Raw genomic sequence first — 16,417 nt, forward strand, 5'->3', positions numbered from 1 at the left:
CTGACTAGGAGTCCTAGCCCAAGATCATTTCATGCTTTGAAATACACTTAAGGCAATAGAATGACAGTCTATGTCAGGTAGGATTATGGCCCTATTTCTTTTATTTGGGTGGGTTTTAGGGGTTTTTGTTTGGTTGGTTGGTCAGTTGGTTTGGTTTTCAGGTTTGGTTTGGTTTGATTTGGTGTTCATGTTTTTTCAACAGGCCATTGGAAATAAAGGTATAGAAGGAAAAGTTAGTTCTTTTCTTCAGGTTTCCAAATGCTCAGTTGATCTGGGACCTGTTTTTGCTGGATACAGAGGAGGGGAATGATGGAGCTCTGCATCCTCAGTAATGCACTAGCACTACATTTTGTAACCATGAGACCAAAAAGAGTTAGGAATCAAATACTTTAAAAACAAAAATGCAGTAGTAGGAAAGAGGGAGTAAATAAATAGGACAATCCTAACCTCCCAAGTGCATCAGAAAAGAACATCCTTTCAGAGCTGAACATCCCAGGATCAGAAGCAAGAGAGGCTATAAGCAGCAAAGGCACTGGGGTACTCTGCTGCCAAGGAGTTGTTGCTACACTTCATGTGCAGTGCAGTGCAGGCAGAACCTGCTGATTCTATTAAATCTGTAGAGGTTTCTGTTAACACAGGGTATTCCTCTTGTGCAAAATGATCTTTGCTTGGAGATATTTGCTTGGAAACAAGAAGTTATGACAATGCACCTCCCTACTGTGCATGCACTTTTGTACACATGCCCTCACCTATACATATACATGACGTAGGATCAGAAATGTGATTGTGCAGGATTGAGAGATTCACCATTCTGCACTCTGCAGAAGCATCTGTACTTCAATTACATTGCCTATTGCTGGGATTAGACTTCTCATTTTCATCAGATTCTCACTCGTGGTAATAGATTCAACTCTGACCTTATTCTTCATCTATTTCCACCATAAAGGATAAAGAAAATGAGAGCATTGTTCCTGATATCATTATTGCCCTGCTCCATAATTCTGTTTTCTTCTAATACAGAACTACCCTTGTAGCATGCCTTACTCTTCTACTCCCTTCTCTACAGGTTGTCCAACTGCAAGCAGCTAAGACAACATTTCTCCTGTACCTTTCACTCCCTCCCTTTGGATTTTTCAATCCAAAGTCTTGCTCTTGGATTGAAGGCCACATAACAACTTCACTCCTTCGGCTGCACTAGCCAGTCAGGCCTCTTAAAACAATTCTTGCAAAAGAGTAGATTCATTCTTTAACCATTTCTAATGAGCTGTAACTAAACAGGTTTCCATAGCACTATTTACCCTCAGTAATTTTGGATGTTGAAGTTCCCAGTGTCACAGCATCCATTCTGAGGAGAAGGAAAAAAAAGCATAAGGACAAAGAGATATGAATGTGATACAAATAACTATAAGCTAAATTTCTTAACAACTTTTAGCGCAGCCTGAAGTGCCTTGTGTGGTTCCCTGTGTGAACAGCCAATGCACTCAAACCCTGCCCATCATTGTTGTTAAGAAATGGTCAGTCCATTTGCTCCAGTTTCCATATTTCAAGTACCTATCATTATCATTTACCTCTGACCTTCTTTTTCAGCAGATCCTTGCTGGCCTTCATCTCATGAATCAGTTTAGGGGACAGTGCAGCTTCTGCATCTGGAGCACAGCAGCTCTACAGCATTCTTCCTAAGCATGGGCACTGCAGAGACAGGCAGCATCACACACAGAGATGGTGGATCAAGGGGTGAGCATTCCCTGTCAGGAGAGAGAAAGAGGGCTACAGCCATGCAATGCTCATATACTCTGTGTATATGTTCAAATTTCAGGACAAAGTCACCATCAAATGGTTCTGCAGCTCATGTCTCCCATTATCAGCAGGTTCGGGATGAATCCTCTGTTCATGTAGTGGTAATGTGCTTTAATTTAATCAGTCATAAACACAGCAAGTAATCTGTGTCAAGGCACTATTTAAAACACAATTTTATTCACCATTTTCCCTGGGTAGGTAGGCTGAGAATGGTCAGGAGCACCAATACATCTGAGGCTGACAGCTCTGCCAGCTGCTTGACTTCCTGCCCATAACAGTGCAGCTTGCTGGCAGGCAACAGACCTGGGGATCACAGTGGGCAATAGATTTGAGACAGGCAATCACTTCTCTAGCTGCAGTTTTTTCTAATAAATTTATTTCAAGGAAATTAGGCCTAAACAAGTATTTTTTAAATTTAGAGAAACAGAGGTATAATCACTTTTGTCCAAACTCCAATTCTCTCTTGCAATGATGAAGAATTCTTCTTTGAATTGACCTGTGTTTTTTGCAGACAAAACAGCTCAGCAGCTTTGCATGTGTTACTGTTTATTTCCCATAAAAACATTCTAAACCCATTCTCACAGATTTGCTAATCCTTCACACTCACACAATTTTTCTTTTATTCAACTTATTTTTAAAATTACTATTACAAGTTATCATCTTAATGTTTTTCAATAACTGCTTGCCTTGTTTGCTGAAATAGTAGAGAGGGCAGGAAATTGTGACATCAACTATTCTGTACTAATAAACATGAAGAGTGTTTCTGGCTATTACCAGAGTTTTATAATAGACAAGGCAGTATTGGTTGGTTGGGCTTGGGGGAAGAAGAAAAGATGCTGTCAGTTTCTTTGAACTACACTAATAAGTAACAAATTCATCTGGCCTTTGCTAGCTTCAGTTGTTGCAAAGCTTACTCAAATGGTGAATGAGTTCATAGCTGACTCAAAAATATCTCAATTCTTTGGAGATGTGCTTTTAGTATCATTATTGGGTTTTGGAAAGGAATTTATCACTTTTTGAAGCATTTGACATTGAATCACCTGTCTACTGGTGAGACAAAAATAACTGCATCTCATTCACAAGGTCTTTCTTTAGCATCTGTATCTGTATTGTAAAATAAGGGAATGTATTTTGACTTACTCCCTACTCAGCAACATCCATTAATAAACATCTTCTAAAATTATCAGTTTTCACCCCCATTTAAAAAAAACAGATTTTATTTCCTGTAATACTATCCTCACAGCATCTGTCCCTGGTATTACTGTAGATGTTTTTCTCTGACCCTTATCTCTCCTTTTCATTGTTCCTTGCAGCATCCTCTGTTTCATGGCACCCTGTACCTGCAGCCAGTGCTGGCAAAATTAGCAGATAGTTTTGTTTCGCAGAATCCAAAGTGTTTCTCTGGGTATAATGTGCCCAGAAGATATTTTTGTTCCTTAATTTCATCTTGGAAATTTTATATTAATTGTTGAAGCACAGGTATGGTACCTAAGCATTTTTATATATGATTTTGGCTGGTGTTTCATTTTTTGACAAAGTTATTCAGTTAAAATAATATATCATTTTGATATTTTATGATACTTATCTGATCATTCCATAATGAAAATTTTACCTGCCATTATAAATGAAATTTACATTCCTCCTAGTGTTCTTTTACCCCTCTGCTGTAGAACTGCACTGAGTTAGTTTTGAATGTCTTTCTTCCAGAGAGCTGATGACATCATTGGAGCCTTACATGTTTATAGATACCTACCTTATCTCTTGTTCCTTTTCCTGGTCTGAGCTGAACAGTAGGGTTGCTTTTGAAGTTTTGCATGGTATTAATATATGCAAAATATCTCAATCCCCTACTGTAATGGGGAATGGCATTCCCCATTATAGTGCTTTTTTTCCTACCCATTGACTTGACTGACAAAGGTTTAGATTTTCATAAAAGTACATTTTTTTAATAGTATCTAAAGACATTCTGGTTTTGAACTGGGGAGGCAGGGAAGGTCCTCAAAAGCTATGGCATGTTTTTCCATGCATCAGTAGCTTATATCAGCTTATAACCTTAAAAGAATGGCTCTTACAGAAAAATATTAAAATGGCAATGCAACATCAGTACGGGCTTAGTGTTCTCTCTTACAGCCCTGTTGGACATTGCCATTTTCTTGTGAAGATTTAAGGATTTTACAGTTGCTAAATAAGGTTTCTTTCACACCCATGTGATGAGAAGCAGGAATCTAGGGTGCTGCCTTTGCTGCTGTTTAATGTTGTTTTGTTCAGCTTGCTTTGCGCTGATTCACTCTAGGATGGGAGTCACTCTTGCTGCTATACTCAGTCCTCAACCTGAAATCTCCATTTCTCTTCCAGATAGGCTGCTCTCTCTCCTAAGCCTTTCCTGAAAGTACCACTTCCAGAAACACAGCTTAATACAGCACCTGTACTCAGAGACCCTCACATACCCAGGAACTAGAACTCAACCACAATGTACGTGTACTAAAGATGATTCTATATAATTAATAAAGGCACAGAAATATCTCATGTGATTCCCACTGATCATAAATCCTTTTATTAAGCATTTTTAAGACTGAACACTCAGAAAAAGTTTAGATACACAACAAGAAGGTATTTTAAAATCGGTACATTTTTTGGCTTCATACATTGGCTAAGTAAACTTTAAGAAACATATGTAAAAATTATCAAAAAAATTTTTAAACAACAGACAAAGAGTGAATAATATTTTAAAATTAAAGGATGTATTATTATTAATATAGATCCCAATTTCAAACTATATATTTTACAAGAGAAGAGTCTGGACACAGTTTTTTTATTTCCTGTGTAGTTTCTGATTTCTCGTGTTATTTAAATCTATTTAAATCTACGCACTATGCCAAGCAGTGTTACCAAGCAATCAAAATCTGGAAGCATACAAGTGTCACTGAGGACAAAACATATAGATCCTGTATTTTGAAAAGCATGTTACCATTTTGTGTCAAAAATATTATCCAGCAACTTTGTTCCAACTGGATGTCTACCAAAAAAATAAGACAAGTTGAAAATCAGTAGAGTTAAACCCCTTGGAGAGATGTAACACTGTGACTATAATTAAAAAGTTAATAATTATTTTCGTGCTGATAATTACCAAGAATAGTTTGGTATAGCAGTTACAGAGCTCACCTTTCACCTCTGGGTCTTGGGTTCGATTTCTACCTGGGAGTGCATGAAAGGAGTTCAATTATCTCCATCTGCCTTTTAGTGGAAGGATTTTCCACCCCATTCATACTTCAAAAGTAAACAAAAATAAAAATAAATGGACAGGAAAAACATTTTATGCCCCCAACAGCTAATCTGTATGAAGTTCTGGGTGTTATTTTTGATAAAATTTGACAGGAAGAATAATACAGTTTAGACCATTTGGAAAAGACACAAAATGACAGAAAAAAAATGCAAACTGAAAAGAAATCACTATTCCTTCCTCTACCATTCCTTTAAGTATTTTGAGTATAACATACAAAAATTACTGTAGTGTCATAATGTAAAGATAAAACACTCGTTGCTGTGCAACAGCCTCATTGCTATGAATCCAATTTTATCAACACAACACAAACACTTTAGCATGACACTTATCCTATTCAGTCTAACACGTAATGAGAGAAGGAAATAAATTACAGTTTATACGCAGGATTAACAACAGAAGTTCAAAAAAATACATTATAAAGACCCAGTATTTTGGTGCTGGGTTTAATTAGCCCAATTGCCTCCATCTACCTGCTACATATAGCAGGAAAAGAGTAACACTTGCTGGATTACGTAGGGATAATCTAAGCACATGGGTCTCTTAACTTTAGGGTTTCAGAGATTTTATAAAGTTCTGTTCACTTGGCAGGGCATCTCTTTAACATCATGATAATAAGAGCTGGGCAATAGCTGAGCCCCTGATGCAAAGTTATAAGGCATTAAGCCACTGGGAATTTAAGAACCAGTGAAGATTATTGTATCATGAAAAGTGAAATCACAGGGAGTCCTGCAGTGATAGGCAAACATTAAAAAATAAAGATAAAAATTTAACAGCAAATCATTGTTTATGAGACAATGCAATTAGTTTCCATCAGTTACATACCATTTATTATGGTAAACATTGATTTAACCTGTGAGTTGTGCAAGCCTAAAAAAAACCACAAACACCAAAAATCTGCCATGTTTCCATAATAGGCAAAGCTGCATTCCTTAGCTGTATCAAGAAGATAATCCAAAAGGGATTTTATTCCATTCCTATCTGAAAGCAATATCATCATTATCTGTGCTCTCCTTTCTTAAATGTTCTAGATGATGAGATAAAATAGGAAATGAAATAAGATCTAGACATCACAAGGAGTGTATTTGAGAAAATTTAGATTCTAGTACTTTAATACCACTAGACAGAAAAATAAATACAGTTAATGCCTGGAAATGAACAGGAATTCTCCCATGGATTTCAGCAGCATTCAAGAGAAATTTGAAATAAATGGGGCTAATAGCAAGAACATGAGAGTATTCAGCTCAGTTTGGAATTGAAATATGCAGAAAGTGCTGCAGTTACTACAGTAAGACATTCTCATTGCTCCCTTCCTCTCTCCCTTTCCCTGGTTTTTAGTTACAAGTGCTTTGATTTTAAGTCAAAGGGTAAATACTGTGTTTATATATGCTTTGTCCCTTTTCTTTCAGCAGTGTAGGGAGATGTAAGTGGAGCAGAAGGTACTGGGGGTAATGCAGTCAAGCACAAGGCCAAGATTTTTTGAAATCAAGATTCATTAACGCTGCTTCACTAACTGCTTCAGATAGAGGCAGATACACAGGGACAAAATCCTTGCCTTCTGTGGAATATGTCCATGCAGTTTCCTGTGTTTTTTAAATTTTTGTTTAGGTTATGCATTGTTTTATTTTTCTCAGAATTCTCCTGGTACAAATCAAATATATGTCTTACAACTATTACATCTGCTCTGTTTCTTCTGAACACCTTACTTGCTTGATTCCCTCTATGTGGTAAAACCAATTAAAGTCACTAATAGCTTTGTGATTCTTTACACCTTTCCATGGTGAGACAAGGTAACCCTAGGTGGACAAATTAGCTACAAGAGGTTATTTAGATTAATTTAGGTTCTAAAAGACCTCTGAGATCATTGAGTCCAACTGTTAAATCACCACTGCCAAGTCCACCACTAAACCTTGTACCTAAGTGGCACATCCCACCTTTTAAATGTCTTCAGAAGTGGTGACTCGCCCACTTCTCTGAGCAGCCCGAAAAATTTTTTCCTAGTAAGTTTTTTTCCTCCTGCAACACATTTTGAAGCTCTCTCTTGTTGTCCTGTTCCTTGTTGCTTGGGAGAAGAGACCACACCCACCTGGCTACAGCCTCCTCTCAGGCAGCTGTAGAGACCAGGAAGATCAGCCCTGAGCCTCCTTGTCTCCAGCCTGAACACCTCCAGCTCCCTCAGCCCCTCCTCATCAGGTTTGTGCTCCAGAGCTGCCACCAGCTCTGTTGCCCTTCTCTGGACACGCTCCAGCCCCTCAGTGTCTGTCCTGTCAGGAGGGGCCCAGGACTGACCACAGCACTCGAGGTGTGGCCTCACCAGTGCCCAGCACAGGGGGACAGTCGCTGCCCTGCTCCTGCTGGCCATGTTATTTCTGGTGCAGGCCAGGATGCCGTTGGCCTTCTTGGCCACCTGGGTACACGCTGGCTTGTGTCCAGCATCCCCAGGTCCTTTTCCACTTTGCAGCCACCCTGCCCCTGGTCTGGAGCACCGGCTGTTGCAACCCAAGGGCCGGGCCCAGCACTTGGCCTCATTCAGCCTCACACAATTGGCCTCAGCCCGTGGATCCAGCCTGTCCAAATCTGCCTGCAGAGCTTTCCTACCCTCCAGCAGATCAACACCTCCATCCAACTTGGTGTCATCTGCCACCACACTAAGGGTGCACTCAACACCCTCATCCAGATAAAGGTACTAAAAAGGATTGTGCACAAGACTGAGCCCTGGGGAGCACCAGTAGCAATCATGAGCCAAGTGGATTTAGCTGCATTTGACACCACTCTTTGGCATCACCCATTCAGACAGTTCTGTACCCAGCAAACTCTGCACCTGTCAAAGCCATGAGCAGATAGTTTCTCCAGGAGAATGCTGTGGGTAATAGTGTCAAATCCTTTGCTGAAGTCCAAGTAAAAAACATCTTTCCCTCATCTACTACACTCCTCACTTTGACATAAAACATTCATCTATTAACTGAACAGTCATTTATTTAACAACACTAAAGTTTGGCTTCACATAGCTAACAGGAAACTTTATGTGTGAGCCACACTTCCATTTGGCAGAAATATATCTTGTTCACCATTTACCATGTCTACAGTTTCAAATGCTACAATTGTAACACATGAAAATCCTAAGTACCTTACTGAAAATGGACAATTGTGAATTATCCTAGCTTTTCTTTGTAAAGCATCAAGATTGTTCATTCATCCAGTGGCATTTGAAGGTCTTCTTGAGAAGAAAAGCCAAATGAGCCTTGCATTTACTGCTGTGAAATAAATACTGTAGTCCCTGCATCAAAAACCCAATAATATTAGCATTGAAATTGCTAATTATATGGACGTAATAATCTGTCTGGTCATAAAAACACCTGAAAAAAGGAGAAGTACAAGATAATGCTGTGGGTGCTGTAAGATGGAAGGAATGAAAGCGTTTGGAAAGCATCCTGCCCCAAGTCTCACCATAAAAGGACCAGAGTCAGAGAGGAGGGATTGAAAGGCCTTGCTGTGCACATTTATCTTATGTGAGAGGTGTGCACAGGCACAGCACTGCAGGACTGTGCAGCGTGTGACAATCTGCCCATGCCTTGCTGCATTCTCTGGCTGCATTTCACCTGTGGCATTGCCTGTCACATTTTTTAAAAATTACAAACCTGCATCAACAAGAGTCTTACAGCAAAAGTTACCTATCAATTAAAATGTATTTTGAAAACCTTGAAGTGATAAAATGCATAAATCTGCAGGGAATGCCTGAGACACAGGAAGGAATAGGGCAGGGAAGAAGAACCCCCTCAGTTAAACATAATCAAAGGCTTTGATATTAAATGTTCAGCTGCTGTAATGTACCCACAGAGTTTCAAAACAGTTAATACAAGGTTTTCACTCCTTGGGCTTTAAAACAGGAAAAATACTAAACTCCAAGTTAAACTGTGAAAATAGAGAATCCATTAAAGATATTCTCACAGTAGGGTAAAACAGTCCTTCTGTTTAGTGGCTTACAGATAGCAGGTTTGCAGAGCACCTAGTTATCAAGTAAATGACAGATGAAGGAACTTAAAATGGTGATTTCAAATCTGTATTTCTTCAGCCTCGCTCTGTTTAAGAGAAGTTTATATAAAAACTGTTTAGATACCAAAGGATTCTGGCCTTGAATCTCCTTTCACACCTGTTTTATGTGGTTATCTCATGCATTCATGATCCCTTTCAAAAATATAAACATTTCCACTTCCTCAGGTATAGCTTGACATATTTGTGCCCCTGAATCCTCTCATTTCTCAAGAGGAGAGATATGGTGCTAGTGGTCATTACACATGTACTCTGTATTATGTTTTTCTCCACTACTCAATGTCCTTCTTGTTGACTTCATAAGCATTCCAGTACATGTGAGGATATGAGCAAACACAGCATTTCAAGCACAGATGCATTAACACCATGTGTCTTGCAACACTGCTGCTTTTTGTTTGTGCACTTACTCACAATGTTTCACCAATGCCAACCGGGCTTCAACTGGTGACTTTACATTCATTTTTCTTATCTATAAAACTCCATTCATTTCTGAACTTGACTTCTACAGAGCTAGTCTCCAGTTTTTATGCACCCTCTTGATTTTCTTTCCTGTGCCATATACATGACCTTACTCTTGCTTGTATTTAATCTTATTATCAGATGCAATTTTTCGGTCGTGCACCTTCTAAGCAATTTTTTGTTGTTGTTGATTTTGTACGATGAATGTTCTAATCTTCTCCCATATCTTTATTTTCCTTGGAATTATCTCTCTGTTCTAGACCAGCATATGTCCTCACACGTGCAGCCAGCTCCACTGTGAAAGCTGTTGCCTGTTGTGTACTTAACACAAGTTTGTCAAAGGTCCCAGAACAGTCACTTGCTCTGAGACCTGGAATTACACAAAATAGTGGTCTGGGTCATCATTATGCTCAGCTCCCTTCCTTCCACTTTATCCTGCTCATTCTGACATTTCCAGGCCTTAACAGCTGCTTTTCCTATTGGAAAATGTAAAACACTGTGAAGAGGCAGTGGGTGGGCAATACTTCAGTGGAAGAAAACAAGTCTTTACTCTTTCATATGTTGCTCTCCTTTGATGATATCACAGGTCTAACTAAGTACTTTCACACCTACCATCAGTAGGACTCCTGTAAGTTACTCCTCTCTATTCTCTCTTTTTTTTTTTCTTTAAGGTGCAAATTTTACACAGTATTTTCTATAGGCATGAGTTGGGAATTAGGTACCAATTAAGGCCCTGCTTGTCCCAGCAGCTGTCAGTGATGCCTCTGCCAGCAGCCCAGTGCCACAGCACAGGCAGCTGCTCGGCCAGGGTCCGCAGCAGGCTGGCCACAGGATCCTGCCCAGCATGATGGGGATCCCCAGCCCTGCACAGCTCCCACATGGGCTCAGCTGCAGCTCCTAACAGGCAGATTCCACTCAGCACTGAGCCAGCTACACCAGGGACAAGTCAATTGTCTCTGAGGTCTAGCTGAACTAGAAATAACCTTCATTTTTATCTTAACTTTTTCCTTCTTATCACTGCTGCATTTTTTTCTCTCTGTGGAATGACACAAACTTCCCACAAATTTTTTGTTCAGGTAAATGCAGATTTCTTCCACTTGATCAGCATTTTCCTTGTGCCTGAAGAATTATGGTTCACATGAAAATTGAATTTAAATATTTTATGACATTTAAAGTACTGGATGGCCAAAGGAAAAGAAATCTACCTTGGCCTGTCCATCACTCTTGGCAGACCCTGTTCCAGTTCATTTGACATTTTGGCATCTCTAACTGATTTCCTTTGGCAAATCATTGATTGAGTTTTTTAAACACCGGGGTTTTTTCACTGTTTTTTTGGGTTTTTTTTTTTTGGTAAATAAGTATGCATGCTCTACACTACAATATGTTAGCTTGGTTAAAGAGCTTTTCTCTATTTTTCCACAAATACTGTTCTGTTGCAAATGAAGTCGTAGGGCATTGGTTTTCTGCGTGTCTTTGTAAATTGACTCTGCTTTTTGTTGTTGATGTTGTTGTGTGCCCTCCCTCTTCCCTCTGTCTTCTTCATATTTCTATGGCTGGAAGACAAAACTGAGCTGGTTATTGAGACAGTATCATTTATTTGTGTTCTTTAAGCAGGCTGTAGCAGAGCCAGAAGATAATGGGCACCTCATTTATTCAGGCTTTGAATGATCATATTTAATTCCCAGTGACAGCTGTCTTCACCACATTAGCATTGCAAATCAGCACTGTTTTGTAATGGCCTTCTATTGAACATGATTCAATTATGTGTGGTCCGTAGCGAGGCAGGATACGGTCTTAGTATCTATAGCAATATTTCTGCAAGCTGCTGCTCTTTACACTGCTCACATTTAAGCTGTCTGTTTATCACAATGCTTTCCTTGAACTACACTGAACTCTTTTCATTTTGCAGCGAAATAAAGAAGAATGAATATAATTTGTTAAAGCAGTTATCTGGTCAGCTATATTACATACCTTATCTTCTCTACACATGCCTGGAATCAGGAAACACTTGTTAAAATAATTGTTATTATACTTAGAACATTTATGTTGCAAAAGTCATTAAAACAGATTTAAATTACTATACAGTATTAGATGGTATTACATAGTAAAGGTCAATGCTGGCTTGAAGAAAAATTGTAATAACATATCCAACAGGTAAATTTTGTGTTACTGTCATAGTTTTCCAAGAAAAGGGCAGCTAGGTTTAACTTTTATAAAAGAAGTTAAAAGTCATAAATTTTTTTTTAAATTACAGTTTCAAAAGCTTTCAGAAGCCCTATTTCATTTACTGTGGAATGCCTAAATCCTGTGCCCCATACATTCTTCTTTTCCTGCGTTGTGAGCAGGTGTGTGCATGTGACATTTCAGACTATGCTGTTGAAGGCCTGGATTTCAAGACCACAGCTTAAAACATGTGTATGTTTGTTATAACATAAAAACCTTTATAAATTCTGATTCCATCTGTAAGATAAGTTCTCCTATTGTGTTAGGCAGCCTCAAAAAGAAAAGCTTTCTCTGCACAGATTCAGCAAATACATGCTTCAGTCAGTGCAAGGTAAAGCACAAACCTTACTCTTTTCTTCAGGTTTTCCATTCCTATGTTCTCTACAACATCTAGCTTCTTTTCTTGCAGAAATCTCATTATACACAATACAACTGTCTCCAGCCCCAGGGCTCTTAGCATCCTTCATCTCAGTGACAAAGTGCATCTATAGCAGAAATACATTGTTTATTCCACAAACTATAGTGCTGGGCCTTCATTCTAAAGTATTTGCTAGATCAACAAGATGGAAGGATTTTAGTCATACACTGACCTTGAACTGTTTAAAGATACTTTCTAGGTAATTGAACAGAGGAGCTGATATTCCCAGTTTGAGGTTGGCCCAGGCAAAGATGCCCCAGGTGGGGTGGAAGGTGGCAGAAAGCCACACTAACCATACTATTTCCTCCAGTGACACTGCACTGGATGTCACTGTGCATATATCACATTCATCCACTTTTTAAAGGATTGCTTAATGAGTTTTTTTCTTTTTTTAAAATCTTCATTCAAAGCTTTCCTCTCCACTGTCTCCTCCAACAGATTCTGTTTTCTTTTTTGCAAAGATTTGATACATGTTAATTTCTTGATTGCATTTGATTTACAAGATTTTACTACATTTTTGAAACCAAACAGCTTATGTGAAAATAATGACTGCTTCATCACTCACACAGAGGGTCCACTGCATTTTCTTAAAGCAAGATCCATTTGTTGTCCATGACTGGGTTTTTTTATGTATGTACAATTGTACACTCACCTACCTGGGAAACAAACTGGGGTTTATGGAACAGTTTAATTTATTGTTATCATGCCTACTGCATAAAAAAAAAACCCCTATGTATGTACAGGAAAATACCTGTACATGATATTTTGCACATGGTCCTTCATGAAGCCACTCCAAGAGCCTAACAAGAGTCAATTACATCAACAGAGTCTCAGGCCCCAGTCCTAAGAGGTATTTAGATAAATAGTGCTCAGAAATTACATGCAATGTCAAAGTCTGCTCTGGTCAGACATCCAGAAAAGGGAGATGTCTTCATTTATATTACACTGCTTGAGCCTTTCAACTGGCTAAAAACTGTTTATAAAGCTAATTAAATAATACAAATAATGGTTAAGGGAATAAACCATAAATTTTTAGAGTCACATTCTCTAAACTCCTCACAGACAATCAGAGATTTTTAAAAGTTAGGAGGAAGTTGTTCAGGTTTATAATACATTTTTGCTTTTCTTTTTGTAATATTGCCTTGAAAGATTTAAATTAAAACTCTTTTTCTTAACACAAACTAACAACAGCCATAAAACTTTGTCTAAGGATGAATAATAGAACAATGTAAAAGAGCAAAGGAAAGCAAAAGCACGCATTACAAGCTCTACAGGGAAGAACACAGTTAAAGGCTTTATAAAACAAAGTGAAGGAAGAACAAGGTCTTATCTGTGCTCTTCAGTTCTTTCTGAAGAGAGAACTAGTAAATGCTAAAATGGGTATTTCCCCATTTTGGAAAAATGGGAATTCCCAAATTTTGGTAAAATGGGTATTTCCATTGTGCTTAGTAAACAATTGAACTATGTCAGGCATGAAGGAACGTGTATATATCTGTCCTTGGTTTGACTGGGATAGAGTTAACTTTATTTCTAGCAGCTGGTACACTGCTCTGTTTTGGATTCTGTATGAGAATAATGTTGATAACACACTGATATTTTACATGTTGCTATGTGGTGCTTACCCCAAGTCCAGGTCCTTCAGTGTCTCATGCTCTGCCAGTGAGGAGGTACAAAAAGCTGGGAGGGAGCTTGGCCAGGACAGCTGACCAAACTGACCAAGGGAATGTTTGACAATATAGAATGTCATTCCCAATGTATAAATGGGGGAGCTGGATAGGGGGGGACTGAGCTCTGCTTGAGGGCAGGGCATACATCTGTCAGTGGATAGTGAGCAATTCTATTGTGTATCACTTATTCTTCTCGGGGTTTATTACCCTCTCTCATTTTTTATGTTCCTTTTCCTCCTCTGTCTCCTTCTCCCTATTATTATTGTTATTATTATTATGTTTCAGTTACTAAACTGCTCTTATCTCACCCACAGGTTTCACCTTCTTATGATTCTCCCATCCGTCCCACCAAGGAAGAGCATGGAGTGAGTGAGCAGCTGCAGGGTACTTAGTTGCTGGCTGGGGTTAAAATGCAACAATATCAAAATATGTCCCTTTCTTATCACAGGCTTTCATCTCAGAAAAATTGCACTGTGACTAAAAGGGAAGAGCCAGGGGAAAGCCTACACTGTGAGAGGTCCTGGTGGGGCTCCTAGTGGAGCGGAATGCCATGCTGCACCAGTCTGTCATATGGGTCACACTGTATGACCCTTCCAGATCATTCTCAGGTGCTCCTTTTTGAATATGGACTTTTGCACAAAATGTTTTTCACTGTTTCTTTGCCTAGGGAAATGTGATTTCTCTTACCACAGTATCGTCCTCTCATCTAATTTCACACACATACAATCACTGTTAACCCAAATTTGAAACTTACAAACGATTGCACTCCTGCAGCTTTCCTCAAGACCAGCAGTTAGCAATAAAGTCTAAAGGACAGGAATGTGTGTCTGCCCCAGAGGAGCACAAATAGCCTTTGCAGCTGCCAATGCAGCTGGCACAATCAGGAGGTGAGGTGCACATGTGGCACCCACTTGGTCATTGTGGTCACTGCTTGGTTTAGGACTTTGAGGGAGGTGGAAAACGGGCTGCAATACTGGAGACAGTAGACTCTAATCCATAGGCACCCAGGCTCCATTGCCTTTATCACTCAGGAAAAGCTTTTTTACTCTGAAATAAGTAAGTTCTTTTTACATGAAAACTACACAAACAAAACATCACCTCCTGAGGGTGCATTGCTGTTATGTAAGAGTGGTCATGCTTACAGTCAATTACCACAGAAAACCAGGGAGTTTCTTTCTATATTGCTGTATGTAATGGATACTAATGACAACTTCCACCACCTGTCATGTAATTTGGTGTAATTAATGTAATTTGTTCTGGTAATTGTAAGAAGGTCAGGATCAGAGTTCATGAAATATGAATCACTTCCACATATTCAATATTTATCATCCTGTGCTACCCACACATGCCATTATTATACAAATAACTTAATTGAGAAACAATAAAGGTTTCTATAAAATAAAATAAACCTTTCATATAAGTAAGGAAATAAAAAGTAAATCCCTTAACACCTTATTGTTCAGTCAGAGTTACATGTTCGGTAGCATTCATATAGCATAGGCCATGACTCCAAAATCACCTAGAAGTGCCAGCCTTCAAAAATCTTTATTTATCAGCTGCATTGCAGTAACACTGTTTATGCTATTGCCCCTGCCTCAGACGACTTTTTTGCAAAGTACAGAGGAAATTAATGTAAGCATCAATGGTGGAGATAAAGCAACCAGCATTGCTCAGCTTGATCTCAGGAGACTGCACTCATGCACTCATGTATTAGTCTTAGTTAAGAAAAATATTAAGCAGGGATTTGGAGGATAATGGAGTAGATTGGATCTGCTTACAGATACCCCAGCTTAGGGGTGGGTATAGGAACAGTACAGGGGAAAAAACAAATGTGTCTGCCTGGAACTTCAACAAGAAGGTGAAGAAGGCTGGGCGTCAATTAGGTTTTCTAAATCTGATCACAGATTTTCTGGCCTTCCTTCTGCATCTGCATTTTTGATAGTCTTCAGATTTGTTTCTTGATTTGAAAACATGCTTTCTGGTCTATTTCCTGTCTGGTTGCATGTAGTAGTGCTATGTTTTCCTGGAGCTGTTGCTGTTTGTGATGAATGGGAACTACTGGAATAATCTGTAGTGATGCCAATTCACATTCACTTGTAGTGCTGCTGCCCAGATACATGGTAATTGTTCCAGACTAACTGGAGCTTGGTGTTCACCTTCAGTCTTGAAGATAAGGACTTAAGTATGCAGCAAACTGTTGTGAAAAGCCTCGAGAATCAATCAACAGCATAAGTTTAGTGAAGCAAGGGGGGATGGATTTTGCAAAGCAAGGGAATTAAAGGTAATAGAAACACAGGAAGGGAAACCTTTGCAGCAGTATGAAGAATTGTACGAGGAACAAAATTACAAAAAAAGATAAAAATTATGCCATAGTATTGGAGTCACAAGATAATGCCAACTTCTCCTACATTAAAAGAAAGGAAACATTTGAAATGTTGCAGCTAGAATCAAGACAGCCTGAATGGGAAAAATAACCCACATATCACGCCCATCCTATGTGCCTCATTGACAAGTCTAGCAGCA

The 16,417-nt window shown here is 39.0% G+C and overlaps 2 long non-coding RNA genes across 3 annotated transcripts in view; one reads left to right on the forward strand and one right to left on the reverse strand.

Moving 5' to 3' along the window:
- LOC113459356 (uncharacterized) overlaps positions 1-16,417 on the forward strand; it is a 45,001-nt gene that overhangs the window by 17,941 nt on the left and 10,643 nt on the right. For both annotated transcript variants that reach the window (XR_012580758.1, XR_003380513.2), the window contains 2 exons: positions 14,209-14,259; positions 14,343-14,502. This is a non-coding gene — a long non-coding RNA (uncharacterized LOC113459356). The remainder of the gene's footprint in view (positions 1-14,208; positions 14,260-14,342; positions 14,503-16,417) is intronic.
- Positions 1-16,417, reverse strand: part of LOC141729346 (uncharacterized) — a 37,936-nt gene that overhangs the window by 6,699 nt on the left and 14,820 nt on the right. Inside the window, exon 2 of the long non-coding RNA XR_012580759.1 lies at positions 1,569-1,745. This is a non-coding gene — a long non-coding RNA (uncharacterized LOC141729346). The remainder of the gene's footprint in view (positions 1-1,568; positions 1,746-16,417) is intronic.

The sequence above is a fragment of the Zonotrichia albicollis genome, chromosome 6 (assembly GCF_047830755.1).
Source record: "Zonotrichia albicollis isolate bZonAlb1 chromosome 6, bZonAlb1.hap1, whole genome shotgun sequence".
NCBI lineage: Eukaryota > Metazoa > Chordata > Aves > Passeriformes > Passerellidae > Zonotrichia > Zonotrichia albicollis.